Source organism: Scyliorhinus canicula, chromosome 19, assembly GCF_902713615.1.
Source record: "Scyliorhinus canicula chromosome 19, sScyCan1.1, whole genome shotgun sequence".
NCBI lineage: Eukaryota > Metazoa > Chordata > Chondrichthyes > Carcharhiniformes > Scyliorhinidae > Scyliorhinus > Scyliorhinus canicula.
Genome location: NC_052164.1, coordinates 18,212,964 through 18,228,977, shown reverse-complemented (window position 1 = coordinate 18,228,977; position 16,014 = coordinate 18,212,964).

Sequence of the window (16,014 nt, the reverse complement as noted above, 5' to 3'; positions counted from 1 at the left end):
TTAAAATCGAGTCACACCAAGAATTGGGAAGGATTGCAGAACATCTTGTTTTACTGATCATTATGTGACATTGCATACGTGAAATTTCAATTTTTAATTATCACCTCCGTGAGATAGAACAGTGGGCGTTGGCATTGCAAACCACAATTAACTGTGGCTTTAAAGAAATGCAGGCAACACACCCTCTTAATGCTGCCTGCTCATTTGTACGATCTCTATGCGCAATTGTGCTGTTCACTGGCTGCACACATCAATAGGGGCTCCAAAATCATAACATCCTAACACTTTTTAAAGCTAACCTGCACTCTAAAAGGGATCTGAATCCTGGCAGGTGCTCAGAGCTGTGTAGGAAGTGAATCTGATCTGGGCAATAGTGTGGAGGAATGCCACAACCAAGAAGAGAGAGGGCTCCAAAATTTCCTGATGCTGCATAGTGTTGATGGAGGATGTGAAAAGTTGGGGAGAGGTTCTGTATCTACTGCTGGCCAGGAGGCCTTCCAAAGACATGCTAGAAGAGCAGTGGGAGCAGATAGCCGTGGAGGTCAACGCCAGGAATGCAGCCCCCACAAGACCTGGATACGGTGGTGCAAGAAGTTCAAGGATATAACTCGAGTAATCAAGGACAGTGGATACATCTTCAAATGCCCTATTTCATCAATTAACCCACTAACCTCAGCCACTCCTTAATTCGCCGCACCCTTTTTAATCATTCACCAATAATCTCTAACAATCAGGACTCATACGTAACATTCATATTGTTCCACCTCATCTCACGGTTTACAAACACAGCAAACTATTCAAATATAACAACCGCATTACTCAGATTCCATGACACTCACTAACATACTTCCCACTCTCTCGCAGTGCCTTACAACTGAAGACAGCATGAACTAACTGGAAGGGTGCACATGACTGAATGTCCTAAACCCCTGGAGGACATGGTGCTGGTTATTATTAGAGTAGCCAGTTTCAAGGACTTCGCCAGTGATGAGGCGTAATCATTGAAGATGACAAGTTTCCTCAGATCTAATCTCTTTCTCAAATCCCACTTTCTCCTCATTCCACAATCTCTTCTGATTTCCAAGCTGCAGATGGTGTAAGCATGCACCTAGTACTTTCTCTCTCCCCTTACCACAACTTTACCCTTGTGTCTTTTACCTTTTAGATACCCAAGGACTTCAGTCTGGCCAGAAGACGGTGACAAAGTGACACGGTCATTTAATTTCACACTTCACGACGCCAGTTCTGATACTGCCATTTCATGTACCTTAGGAAGCTGCATAGAGGAGGGGTCAGCACGTAATAAAACATCAGCTACAAGTGTACTGATGCCAGAATGGGGGTGCGGGGGGAGGCAAAGGTAGAAGTTGGATCAGTTCACTGGAGGACAAGATTACACATGAGTTCTGCCATGAAGGTCTCCCTGAGCAACGCAGCACTCCTAAAATCTGTTCCCGATGGATCTGCTTCTTAAAGGGCCTCTGCAGATAAGGCCTCCAACTGAGAGCCTTTCTCCCCTTATTCCTTCTCACTCTTCTAGAAGCTTGTCCTGCTCTGTTCCTTCTCTTTGTCATGTTCAATGCCAAGAGCAAGCCCCACCAGGCCATCATGTCTGGAAGCAACTACATTTTTCAGAACATAAAAACATAAGAATGAGGAGCAGGAGTAGGCCATCTGGCCCCTCGGGCCTGCTCCGCCATTCAAGGAGATCATGGCTGATCTTATGTGGACTCAGCTCCACTTACCGTCCTGACCACCATAACCCTTAATCCCTTTATTCTTCAAAAAACTATCTATCTCTATCGTAAAAACATTTAATGAAGGAGCCTCAACTGCTTCACTGGGCAAGGAATTCCATAGATTCACAACCCTTTGCGTGAAGAAGTTCCCCCTCAACTCAGTCCTAAATCTACTTCCCCTTATTTTGAGGCTATTGCTCCTAGTTCTGCTTTCACCCGCCAGTGGAAACAACCTGCCCGCATCTATCCTATTTATTCCCTTCATAATTTTATATGTTTCTATAAGATCCCCCCCCTCATCCTTCTGAATTCCAATGAGTACAATCCCAGTCTACTCAACCTCTCCTCGTAATCCAACAAAAAGTCTACAAAATGCCTGTTGGTATTTCCCTGTAAATCTTTGCTACTTGGAAGAACTTTGGAAAGCACCAAACTCTTGTAAAATTATGCCAACAGCTAGAAAGAAAACATCAACCAGCAACCTATCCCTAACTAGTTGCTAATATCTTTAAGCAGCGCTGGTGGCATGGTCCTTCATGTTGTTTAAATTATGTTAAACTGTTTGAGATTAAGAGCAGGTGCTGACTGGAGAATGCAGCTTCAAAATGGCAGTGTTGGCATCAATTCAGTATTTCAGGCTGATTAGTGTGATTGCTACCATCTCTGCATAAGTCTGGAAGCTCTTAGCTATGTAGGTCCTAATGCTTTTATCAGTAAGGTGTCTGGAGCAATTCATGGTAGAAATGTTCTTGTTGCGGTGTCATTTTGGTCACTGAACATCACCCACATTACCCAAACAAGGGGCACCACAGAGTCAAATTTCATGCCCATAGAGTCTAACATAATGCTCAGTTATTTATATTATGATTGAAAATTTAAGAAATTCAACTTATGAATGGACTTTAATACAACGCGCAGAATGCAGAATGACCTTTCATTTATATTCTGTAAGTTAAGGAGATCTGCACTTTGCAATGTATTGTAATTATGTTGCAATGATTATAATTGTGCAATCTTTTTATTATTTTATACATTATTTTTATGATTGTTTATAGCTCTGCTCCGAATTATGATTACTTGCTTTATTTGTATCGTCATCACAATTCTGCCACCATGATTATTTTTCAATAAACCAATTATCTATCTATTAAAGAAACTATATTGGCATTATAAAACCCTGCAGTGAATGTCAAGAGATTGTGTCAGTGATCTAAGGTACATGAAAATCGACAATGGGGTTGAGCATGTGGAAGTTATGGCAGTGACTTGCCGCTTTAACTGTCAGTGTGATGTGTCCCACAGGACCACCTGTGTTTGATCCTCTCTCTCATTTAGATCAGGCCAAATAATCCATCACACAATCCTCAACTGTGGCTGCAGACAGCTTCCAATGGCCTCATTGTCTCCTCTACAATCCATGCCATTCACTGTTAATAGGATTGCTTATTTTCAATGGAAACCTTTGCTAGGAGATCAATCTATTTCACCAAAGGAAAAGGAACAATACAGATTTTGTAGAAAGCATCCATAACGGCTGCTGCAACTAATCTGCTATAGCCCTGTTGTACTAAATGCTACACAGTCCCAGGCACTCACAAGTGAGGGAAATACATGCCTCTTTATTTTTTTCTTTTCTAGGAAGGTACTCAAAACCCCCCACTAAAATAACCTTTTTTCAGAGGAGCACGAGATGACTTGCTCCAAAAGCTTAGGCAATACCGAGGTGTAACCGGTCACCAGGACATCTGTGAAGGTGGCTTGTGGTGACACAAGTTGTTTTACCTGGTTAGTTACCATAGGATTCACTGTCCTCTGGTGACTCATTGACCAGAGTGTTTGTGTTCAATTTCTGAATGCTGGTCTTTGAGGCAGTCAACCTGGATCATTTTTAATGAGTTGATAGAACATAGAACATAGAACAGTACAGCACAGAACAGGCCCTTCGGCCCTCAATGTTGTGCCGAGCCATGATCACCCTACTCAAACCCACGTATCCACCCTATACCCGTAACCCAACAACCCCCCCCATTAACCTTACTTTTTTTAGGACACTACGGGCAATTTAGCATAGTCAATCCACCTAACCCGCACATCTTTGGACTGTGGGAGGAAACCGGAGCACCCGGAGGAAACCCACGCAAACAGGGGGAGGACGTGCAGACTCCACACAGACAGTGACCCAGCCGGGAATCGAACCTGGGACCCTGGAGCTGTGAAGCATTTATGCTAACCACCATGCTACCCTGCTGCCCCTTAATGTCATTGCCAAAGGAATTTGAAGTGAATGCGTTAACCAGGTCACCAACTCAAAAGAGAAACATGAGCATGCACCTTAATGACTCATAGCTCAGCACATTGTGGGCGCACCACACGTCAGTGTAGAAATACACGCTGGACAGTACCGCAAAATGGGCAAAATGGAACTGGCTCCCCATTATACTCCCATTACACTCCCACGTAGGGTTCCTGCTAGGCCCAATCATCCTCAGCTACTTCATCAAAAACTTTCTCTCCACTATAAGGTCAAAAGTGGAGATTTTTCATGTGATTGCACAATGTTCAGCACCATTCGCAACTCTTCAGACACTGAAGAGGCCAATGTCCATACGCAATAAAACCTACTCAACATGCAGGCTTGGACTGATAAGTAACATTTGTGCTACACAAGCGCCAGGTAATGACCATCTTCAACAAGAGGGAATCTCACCCCTAGCTTCTCTAGTGATTCAACAGCATTATCATTGCTGAATCTCCAACCATCAACATCCTCAGGTCATCACCATTGATCAGAAACGTAACTGGACCATCCATATAAACACAGTGTGTAGAAGAGCAGGTTCGAGGCTGGGAATCCTGCAATGTGTAATTCATCTCCTGACTCACCAAAGCCTTCCCACCATCTACAAGGCATAAATTAGGAGTGTGATGGAATACTCTCCACTTGACTGGAAAAGTGCAGCTCCAACAGCATTTCACGAGCTCAATTCTACCCAGGAAAAAGAAGCCCGCTTGATTGGCACCCCATCCACCAATTTAAACATTCACTCTCTCCACCAGTGTTGCAGCGAGTACCATCGAAAAGATACAGTAACTCACCAAGGCTCCTTCACAAGCACATTCAAAAACTGCCACAAAAACAGAAAATGCTGGACAATCTCAGCACTTCTTTTTTTTTAATAAACAATTTTATTGAGGTAGTTTTTGGCTTTGTAAACAGTTACAGACAACAGAAAGAAAGCAAAAAAGGCAAAAATGTGCAAACATCCACGCACATTCAATACTTCAATCGTAACATACTGCACCAGCCCGCTCCTCTCCCACCGGTACTACCTGCCATTTTGTCCCTCCTACTCTACTCTACCCCCCCCCCACCCGCTGACGCTCACTCTCCCGCAAAGAAGTCAATAAATGGTTGCCACCTCCGGGCGAACCCCTGTACAGATCCCCTCAAGGCGATCTTAATTTTTTCCATACCCAGGAAACTCGACATGTCCGAAAGCCACAACTCAGTCTTCGGGGGCTTTGAGTCCCTCCACGCCAATAGTATTCGTCGCCGGGCTATCAGGGAAGCAAAGGCCAAAACATCGGCCTCTTTCTCTCCCTGGACTCCCAGGTCTTCCGAAACCCCAAAAATTGGCACCCCTGGACCCATCGCCACTCTTGTTTTTAGCACCTGGGACATGACGCCTGCAAATCCCTCCCAGTACCCCCTAAGCTTAGGGCACGCCCAAAACATGTGAGCGTGGTTCGCTGGTCCTCCCGCGCACCTAGCGCATTTGTCCTCTATCCCAAAGAATTTTCTCATCCGAGCCACCGTCATGTGGGCCCGGTGAACAACCTTAAATTGAATCAGCCCGAGCCTGGCACATGTTGCGGTCGAATTTACCCTACTCAGGGCCTCTGCCAACAGCCCGTCCTCCATTTCCCCGCCTAGCTCCTCCTCCCATTTAAGTTTCAGTTCCTCCGTCTGGGACCCTTCCTCCCTCATGAGCACCTTATAAATATCAGAGACTCTACCCTCCCCTTCTTCCCCCCTAGAGACTATTCTGTCTGGGATCCCCATTGGCGGGAGGCGTGGGAAAGATGGGACCTGTCTACGGACAAAGTCCCGCAACTGTAGGTACCTAAAATCATTTCCCCTTATCAGACCAAATTTCTCCTCCAAGCTCCTCAAACTCGCACAGCTCCCTTCCAGGAACATATCGCCCACCCTTCCCACCCCCGCCCGCCACCATTATCGAAACCCCCCATCCATACTCCCGGGGGCAAACCAATGGTTGTCGCAGATTGGCGCCCAAACCGACGCCCCCATCTCCATTACATGCCTCCTCCACTGGCCCCATATCCGCAGGGTCGCCACCACTACCGGGCTGGTGGAGTACCTGGCCGGCGGCAGCGGTAGAGGAGCCGTGACCAGGGCTGCCAAGCTGGAGCCCCTGCACGAAGCCGCCTCCACCCGAATCTCAGCACTTCTGACAGCATCTGTGGAGAGAGAACGGAGCTAACGTTTCGTGTCTCGATGACATTTCGTCAAAGCTGGAGAGAACAGGGAATAGGATGAGATTTATGCTGTTCGGGAGGGGGGGGGGGGTGGAGTGGTGGGGCTGGATAGAGGGCCAGTGATAGGTGGAGATTGAGAAAGATGTCGTGGACAAAGCAACAAAGGAAATGGTGGCAATAATGACTAAGAAGGGTGATGATAGTGGCATGTTAAGAGATGGGAATGTGTTAATGGCAGAACAAGGATAAGCAGCGTGTCAAAGGACAACATGGAAAAGGGAACAAATGGCCAAAGGGGGCGGGGCAGGGGGGAGGGGAGACAATGTTAAGGGAAAACGGATCGGTGGAAGAAAGCATTTTCTGTTTTTGTTTCGGATTCTAGCAACCGCAGTAATTTGCTTTTATTCAAAAACTGCCAGCTGTATTGCCGAGGACAAGGACAGCACACAAGCACCACTGCCTGAAAATTTCCCTCTATCCCACACATCACTGTTGGAATTTGATTACCATTTCTTCACTGTTATTGAGTCAAAATTTTGGGCTCCCTCCCTAACTGCGCTGTGGGTGTAGCTACACCACATGGACTGCAGCAGTTCAAGAAAGCGGCTCACCACCACTTGCTAAAGTATCTTTGGGCTAGATTATAAATGCTGGTCTAGCTGGTGACAGCATATCCCATGAATGAATAAATCATTCTTTTTTCACATTTCCATATTTTTAAATTTGACACAATCAAAAAATTCTTGTGTTATTCCACCAAACCCCATCCCTCGACCAATATCCCAAAACCAGATTAACGGATTTATCATCTCAGCCCTCTTAATGACATCTCACTCTCTGCAAATTGGTTGCTATGTTTGTCTTGCACCAAGGGCTCATGTATTTGAAAAACGAATTCAGTGTATGTGCTGTGATACTTCAGAAATGATTAAATGTTACGTTATTTCTGCATGAATAAAACCTTTTGGCTTCACTTCAATTTCAGGCAAAATTTCCAATTCCCTGGATTATAAACAGAGTCTGTCAGTGATTGAAGTTTAAAAAAAAAGTGAAGTTGTTGTCCCCATAAATAGGGAGTAACTTTGCACTGCCGGCACTAGTCCCCATTGTAGCTTCCTGCATTCCCAGCTCGGTCTAAAGGCTAAACACGGGACCGATTGTAGAACGCATTTAATATCTCTTTGCTAATAATATCTTCAGACAAAATGGGAAAATATATTTTTTTCTGGTTTAAAATTCAAGACTTTTTTGAGGGACTGTGTGGTGTCTCATGCAGAAAAGCCCTCACTTTGCGAGAGTCCAAACAGTTTGACTTTGACAAAGTTCATGCATTTTCTTCTCTTTTCTAAATGCAAAGTTTTCCATTTTAAATTTTGGTCCAAGCTGAGTCAGGTTTGATGAGTCCATGCAGTTCTTCCCTGTGTCTTAGATCACAAATCTCATTTTGGTTTTACCTGGTTAGTAGGCAGCTTGAACCCCAAGAGACAATTGTGTTTAAAAAGAAAAGCTGACTGTCACAAAATCCAAGTTAACATTCCACAAAGTTGGAATGAAGACAGATAATTAACCCCCGCCACCCCAACCAGAACCTGAAAGGCCCCATCTCCTGATTATTCATGGCACAGAAGCACAGGGTTAGCACTGTTGCTTCACAGCACCTGGTCCCAGGTTCGATTCCGGCTTGGATCACTGTCTGTGTGGAGTCTGCATGTTCTCTTTGTGTCTGCGTGGGTTTCCGCTGGGTGCTCTGGTTTCCTCCCACAAGTCTCAAAAGACGTGCTGTTAGGTAATTTGGACATCTGAATTCTCCCTCCCTGTACCCGAACAGGCGCTGAAATGTGGCGACGAGGGGCTTTTCGCAGTAACTTAATTGCAGTGTTAATGCAAGCCTACTTGTGACAATAAGGATTAGTGTTATTATTATTCACACCACACTGAGACCTTGAAGATATTTCTGAGATGTGACATCAATTACCTGTCCTGAAACAATAACTGCAGCAGATATGAACAATCAATCCACTCCAGAATATACAACCAGCAAGGTATTTCCAGAGACAGAACTACCCTGATCACAGCCCCCATGGTAATGACCAGCCCCAAAACCATGATGTGGCAGGCCCCACACGCCAAGTATTTCATGGTGCTGGATATCAGCAATGGCTTCTAGTCAATTGCCCTAGGCCAGCAATGCCAGTAAAGGTTTGCCTTCACCTTTCAGTGGCAGCAATATATTTGGACATGCCTGCCACAGGGCTTCCACGACTCACCATCCATATTTCACCAGAGACTCGCAAAGAGCCTGGAAGGGGTTTAATACCCCCGAATGTTTAGAGCAGTATGTGGACGATTTCCTCCTCTAGACTGAAACCAGTGGGAACATCTTAAACTATTGCAGGAATTGCTGAACCTCCTCACTGCGCTTGGCCTAAAAATCAACCCCAAGGAAGCCCACATTATGAGATCACAGGTCTCATACTTATGGACAGGAGTGATTGAGGGGAAGCACAAAATAGAAATGAAGAGAATCAAGTCAGTAAAACGCCTTCCCCTGCCAAGGAAGATGAGCGCATTATTCTTCTTTCTAGGCTTGGTGGGGTACTGCCAAAACTACATTGGTGGTTTTGTCACCAAAGCTGTCCCCTATCAGACCTCTTAAAGAAAAATGCGCTGTGGGAGTGGATCGAGCGCCAAACACAGGCTGTTTCTGCGTTGGAACAAGTCCGAGCACAGGCCCCAGAACTAACCCAGACCTCCCTTTTGTGCTCGAGGTGGTGGCTATGGACAGCACACTTGCAGCCATAATTCTACAGGAGCGGCATGGGAGACTAGGGCTGGTAGCCTTTGTCTCCCGGCTCCTAACCCCAGTCGAATAGGGTCTTCTGAGACCCTCATTCCCTGTGTTTGGGTTTAGTTCAAACCTACTCTTCTCTCCTCGTTTGCACGACTTCCATTGTGTGGCTCCGCCTTGTGGAAAAAGCCACAACTCATCATTCCAAGAAAGTAACCAAATTAAACACAGATGCCTGGCCACCCCAGAATCTGGGATAAAGTAACAAATCCATGGCATAACCTAAAATGGGAATCAATTGATATGTATTACGCACTTGTGGTATGATACCTGGGACCCTTTGCCTCGGAATGGACACAAGCATACCGACCCACAGAAGGAAGCACCGGCAACAGGAAGATTGAAATAACATATCCTGGAATCATGTGGTTCACCCCACCGGATGCTGACGATTGCAAGGATGGCATCCTCTGGGTGGAAGCCAATAAAACCAGCCCATATGGGTGCAACAACCAACGGGTGGTATACAGAAAGGTAAATGGGAATTCTGATTACTGCTCCCTGAGAGTGACCCTCACAAATGAGTGTTGGGGATCCACAAACCATGGGTGTACAGAGCTAGCATATTTAGCTTCAGGCCTGGAGAAGGGGCTGGGGTTACCAGGAAGATCATACAAAAGGAACATACATTTGACAAATTCAGGAGTAGGCTGAGGCCCACTGTCAGTGCACCCCTCCCCATTTATCCTGTAACCACCTCAGGGCCTCAAAACGGGCTGGTATTAAAACATACAGGGAAGGTGGTATTTAACAATTCCCACTGGGAATTAGTACCGGTAATGGTGGATCTAGCCAGGACACAGCTACCAGACTGGTGTCCCTCTCCACTCAGGAAATGATATCTTGACTTGACTCGTAGGCTACTGGGCAGAACGAGGAGGAGACAAGGGCAAGGATAGACCCAAACTGAAGGAGCCGAAGAGGAGGGAAATCCTGATTGACTTCGAAGCTACGTACATAGAACATAGAACATAGAACAGTACAGCACAGAACAGGCCCTTCGGCCCTCGATGTTGTGCCGAGCAATGATCACGCTACTCAAACCCACGTATCCACCCTATACCCGTAACCCAACAACCCCCCCCTTAACCTTACTTTTTAGGATACTATGGGCAATTTAGCATGGCCAATCCACCTAACCTGCACATCTTTGGACTGTGGGAGGAAACCGGAGCACCCGGAGGAAACCCACGCACACACGGGGAGGACGTGCAGACTCCACACAGGCAGTGACCCAGCCGGGAACCGAACCTGGGACCCTGGAGCTGTGTACAGAGCGGGGTTATCCATAATTAACACACTCGATTTGGCTGATCTGGACAACAAGCTCACAGTTTTTTTTTTTGTTTTTTTTTAAAATTTAGATTACCCAATTATTTTTTCCAATTAAGGGGCAATTTAGCGTGGCCAATCCACCTACTCTGCACATGTTTGGGTTGTGGGGGCGAAACCTACGCAGACACGGGGAGAATGTACAAACTCCACACAGACAGTGACCCAGAGCCGGGATCGAACCTGGGACCTCAGCGCCGTGAGGCGGTTGTGCTAACCACTAGGCCACCGTGCTGCCCTCAGCTCACAGTTTTAACCCGACAAGTTAAACAGACCTTGGAAAGTTTAAATGAGGACACTCGGCAGGACGCCAAGGGAGATTTGGTTGAGAACATGGCCAGCAGCCGTATGGTTGCTGTGCTAGAAGGGCACGCCCAAACCCTTAACCAAATCATCAAAGGGAAGGTGAAGGATGATTCCAGGTGCCAGACACGAACCCTGTGTAGTATCTACGGACAGGGGATTGTCGGGAAACTGAGTGAAAGCCTCAACCAGATCAGCAGGGGGAAGGTTCCAACCTGGAGCAACAATAAATAGAGCATCTGTCCTGCGGGATAGACGCCACAATATCAGTAATTGCCAAGAGCGCTGACTGACCAAGGTCTGTTCGCTGTAGAGGAACTCTGGGAACAGCACTGGGGGTGGTGTTGGAGATTCCCATAATCCTGGATATTAAAGTTGGGCTGAGAGTCTTTGAAGCTGAAAAGATAGGAATCATACAAGAGGGGACGTGGCTGGGATATGATGGAATCCTGCCGTACACGGTTGAGAAAGGGGAAAGCTCATAAGCATCAGTGTGGGCAAATGTGAGCGCAAGGACTGAGCAGTTGTGTGCCCGCACCCGGTTTATTTGAATGAACTTGCCCTGTGCGGGTTTCAGGGCGAGCACTGACTTAAATTGCACCATAGAAATTCGGAACCTTGAAATTGATGTCACCCGCACAGCATATAGGGAAGAGGGAGAATGCTGCGTCACAACTTCGCTAAAACAATGTTGATATGGGGCATCAGCGTTCAACGTCGCCAACACCAACGTCACACATACCCGCTAAAGTTTCATAAAGAGCCACAAAGAATGTTTCGCCTTCAATTGAACCATCATCCAATATATGCCATAATGTTCATGAGCTGTACATCTTGCGTGGTTATGGAACTACTGCCAAAACTTACTATCAGCACAATAAATGCTTTATATTCCTTCAAATATGCATTGAATTACTCCTCAATATAATTCCTCAGCAGGCATAAGGTTTCTTGAATTATTCCTGGTTTTAATACCCAGAACACACATTAAAATTTGAGCTTGTGCAGAGGCCCCACATGTACTGTGTTAAGTCCTGGGCAAGAAACCCAAATTTAAAGCTTAAATTACCTAGTTTTCCAGAATTAGCTGGGTACTCAGAGGCCAGACAGGAAGCACATTGGAATGGTCAAGTCTAGAGGTATCAGAGGTATGGATCAGGGAGTACGCTATTTTGCAATGGAAACTAAGGCGATGCTGGACGTAAGCCGTACTCTATACAGCAAACCTTCAAAGATTTCTAGAATTTACAGAAAACTATAAATTATTTTACAAAATCCATTTTGACATCATTTTGACAGCCGGGGGGGGGGGGAACCTACGATGGATATTCCAATGTTCGCACTCTGTTATATCAATAATACTGTTTTTGGGGTATGTAAATGGATTATTTTTTTGTTTTCTGAAATTGGTAAAAAGCTGCAGAGGCAATTGCATGCAAATTTAAATTGCAAATTCAATTCTAGTCTGTGGAGGGGTAAAAGAATGCATTCTGTAAAGTTGACACTGGTGCTCCCCTTACAATTTGGTGTTCTGGTTAATTATCCTGATGAGTGCAAGATGAAAAGCTTCAACAACATGTGCCTTTTTAAAGCAATTTTAAGTTAAAAAAGAATGGAAGTTTTAAACTTTTATTGAAATAAGGCTGGGTATGAATGGCGAAGGTTATCCCATCATTCATATCTATCATTCCGACTGTGAGGAGAAACTTCCATATGCAAGAGGTTGTTGGAGAATGAGGGGCGGAATTCTCTGATAATGGGGCTAAGTCCCCACGCCTGCGGGAAAACGGGTGCAAATCACCCTGGACTTAGCTGGAGAAAGTCCAGGGTAATTCTCCACTTTGAAGGGAGCTAACAGGGCCCCGGAGTAGTCCTTGCAGCTCCGGCTGCTGATACGGGGCCCTGCACCTCCGTCCACGGGTTTGCGCATGCGCCGATCGCTGGTCCCCGATTGCGAGCCCGGCTGACCTGGAGTCCCCCCCCCCCCCCCCCCGGTAACAGCTTCCCCCGCCCCCCACCAGGGCGGCTGCGGACTGAGTCCACAGCCGCCACTCCAAGCTCCCGCCGGGTGGAACTACGAGTCAACCATATCGGCGGGAACTCGGCCAGTTGTTGGCAGAGAATCTCCGCAGGAGCCTCTTTCAATGGCCCCAAACCGGCGCCGCGTCGACCGTACGATCCCCGGAGATTCGCGGGAAGGCATCGGACCCGATCGCAGGTCTAACGCCCCACTCTCCGCCCCCTCACTGAGCGCGATTGCGGCGCACAGGCTCGGAGAATCCCGGCCGGAGTGCTTTGCCACAGGGAATGGTGGGGCAGTCAATTATTTAATATAAGTGATTAGCGGCGTTTTGTTTCTCTTTCTTGTTGGGTTTGTTGTTTTATGGGATGGAACGCTGTGGGGGGATTTGTATGGGGTTGGTGTTTGGCTCAAGGCATTTGTTTGTATGCTTTGTAATTTTGTATAACATGTCGAAAATGTTAATAAAAACATTTCCAAACAAATAAATTATATATTAGGAGGAATAATTAAATAACAAATATTTGGAGAAGGAATTATTTGGCCGTGGGGACGGAGCAAGGCATTGGAATTCATTTGGCCATTGACCTAGAAACAGCTAGCACAGAAATTGATTGGTTGAATGGCTTCTTTCTGTGTATAAGATCCCTTCCTGTTGATTCCCTTATTTTCCATTTATTTTACTTTGTTGTTATCATTTTTGATCCATGGATATTTAATGGACATATACCTTTATGTCAACCAGAGGAAGTGAGGAACTCAAAAATAGTACACTGTGCTGTGAAGATTTTGAACAGAAGAAGTCAGACTTTCTGGCACCTGGGAATAGATTGGTTTGGTTCGATTGATTGGCTGGTAGTCAATGAATTGGCTAAGCACTGTATCCTGCCTGATGACAGACAGTGATTGGGTTCACCCAGGTCGGGGGTTTCCAGAGGACCCAGGAGGAGAAAGGTCCTAGACGCTGAGGGAACGAGCTGGAGTTGCTCTCTCTCCAGAAAATGCTTCCAGCCGCTGTTTCTGTATCTGCAGAGAAATCTTGAGATCCTGATGTATCTATAGTGAAAACTATAACAGACTGAAAGCAAGAACACCCAAGTGAAGGCCAAGACTAAAAAGAATCTAACTGGAAGATGTCCATCTGAAACAAACTTTTACCCTTTTACTTTTCGTATTATTCTTTTTTACACTCCTCTTTCCCCTTTGTGTTTGTCTGTCTTGTGTGTGTGTGCGTAGAGAGGGTAGGGCGAATAATGGGGGGTAAGGAATTAGATAATAGTTAACCAGTTGTATTTGCTGCCTATTTAATTATAGTTATTGTTATTAATAAATATTAATTGTCTTTAAATTTACAAACCTGGTGACTGTAGTTTTTGGGCAGACAGAGACAAAAGACTTCAAGTATTTTCTAAAAATTGATAGTTAATTTCAATTGTGTTGCAACTCCGGGCAAGTGGGGCTAGAATTGACTGTGCACTAGCCCAGGGTGTCATAACTTGTAGCAGTAACAACTTTCATTTTTGCAGCGCCTTTAACACAATATAACGCCCCGGGGCATGTTACAGGTAATATTCGGCCAGAGTTTGTTTTAAGGAGCATCCTCATGGAGACAAAAGAGGTGGAAGGATGTTGGGTAAGATCTACCCGAATGGGAACAGAGTCCCATAGCAAGCGCTTTAGCCGGTATTTCCCGCTGCTCAGAGCGCCGGGAAACACCACGCTATTTAACTCCCATTCGGGTAGACACGGGGTCCCAGTAGGGATCACCCCCACGAGCCTTAATTAGTTATGTTTTTTGCACTGAGGAGTGCCAAGGGTCCCATCCTTCCCAGAGGGCAAGGACATGCAGGCCTCCCATCCTCTGGGAGACCCTCATGAGTGCCATTCCATCTGGCCCCCATTTGTGGAGACCAGCACTGAACTGCGCTTGCCCAAGATCTCCAAAGTGAGGGCATTAGATCCCAAGCTTTGGGTAGATTGAAGGAATCGATATTAGAGTGAGACAGCTAGTCTCACTCTATTATGCAGATTTGTTAAAAAATGATTGCACCAACAATCGCGCTAGATCTCCCAAGGCGTGGCGAGCTGGGTAGATCCCGGGATCTCTTGGCATCTACTGGTTGCGTTGCGCTACGCTGTACTTCGGGTGTAAAGCAGCTGGTAGATCGTGCCCGTAGACAGAGAATTGGAACTTAGTGTCGAGACAGCAGAAGGCACAGCCACCAATGATGGAGTGGTCAAAATTAAGAATGGGCAAGGGGACAGAACAACTGGAATGCGGAGATCTAGAGAGGTTGGGGTGCTGAAGGAGATTATAGAGGAAAGGAGGTTCAAGGCCATTGAGGAATTTGAAAACAAAGGTTTTAAAGTTGAGATATTGTTTGACCGGTCAGGGGAGATGGGTGACCAGGACTTGGACGAGTTATGCCTTCGGCAGCAAAGTTCTGAATGACCTCAAATTTACAGAGGATACAATGTGGGATGCCGGCCTCTGGGAGTGCATTGAAATGGTCACATCTAGAGGCAATGTGATATTGTACGAAGTAAATAATGGCATGATGGGAAAACTGGTCAACTACTGGGTACAATGAAAGAAAAACTGGCTTTGCATGACCTAAAGCAGGAATAAGATCACAGAAGGTCAAGTTGTCCCGAAATGCCTGGGCTCTGTAAATTCTGATAAGACTAACTCGTCATAACCCAAAGCAGTCTAAATTCGAGAAGAAAGGGCCAGAACAAGTCTCCTCCGATTCTTAAACATGCGATCAAAAGACAAGATAATGGCATGAGACCCAGAGTCCTGAAAGGTCAGCAAGGTGACGCCTGTTTTATGATATTGCTTATGTTTTTACTTATGATTGAATTCCTGACGAAGCTGTAGTCATGTAATCCTGATTTTGATAATGTATAAATATTGAGCGGATTCTCTGTGAAAGCGCGGACTTGAGAAGGAAACAGCAGTTTTTACTGACTGCTCTCTGACTTCAAGTTTCAGTCATTTCTGCATGCAGCTGTAATTCGTAAATAAAGCTTTGTTTTGTTTTCTTAACGAGCGTTGTTGAATCTTTCTATCACAGTCCAGAAGTGGGAAAAATATTGACTTCGACAGCAACAAGAGCATGTTTGAGAGTTTCAGCAACGTATGAACTGGGGCAAGGTCAAAGTCAGATGGAAATAGATGCAAACGTCTAGAATAATTCTTGTAATTCAGCTGGAAAAAAAATGAATAGATTGGGGATCAAACAGAGCTTTGTCACCGAGAAAGCTTCATA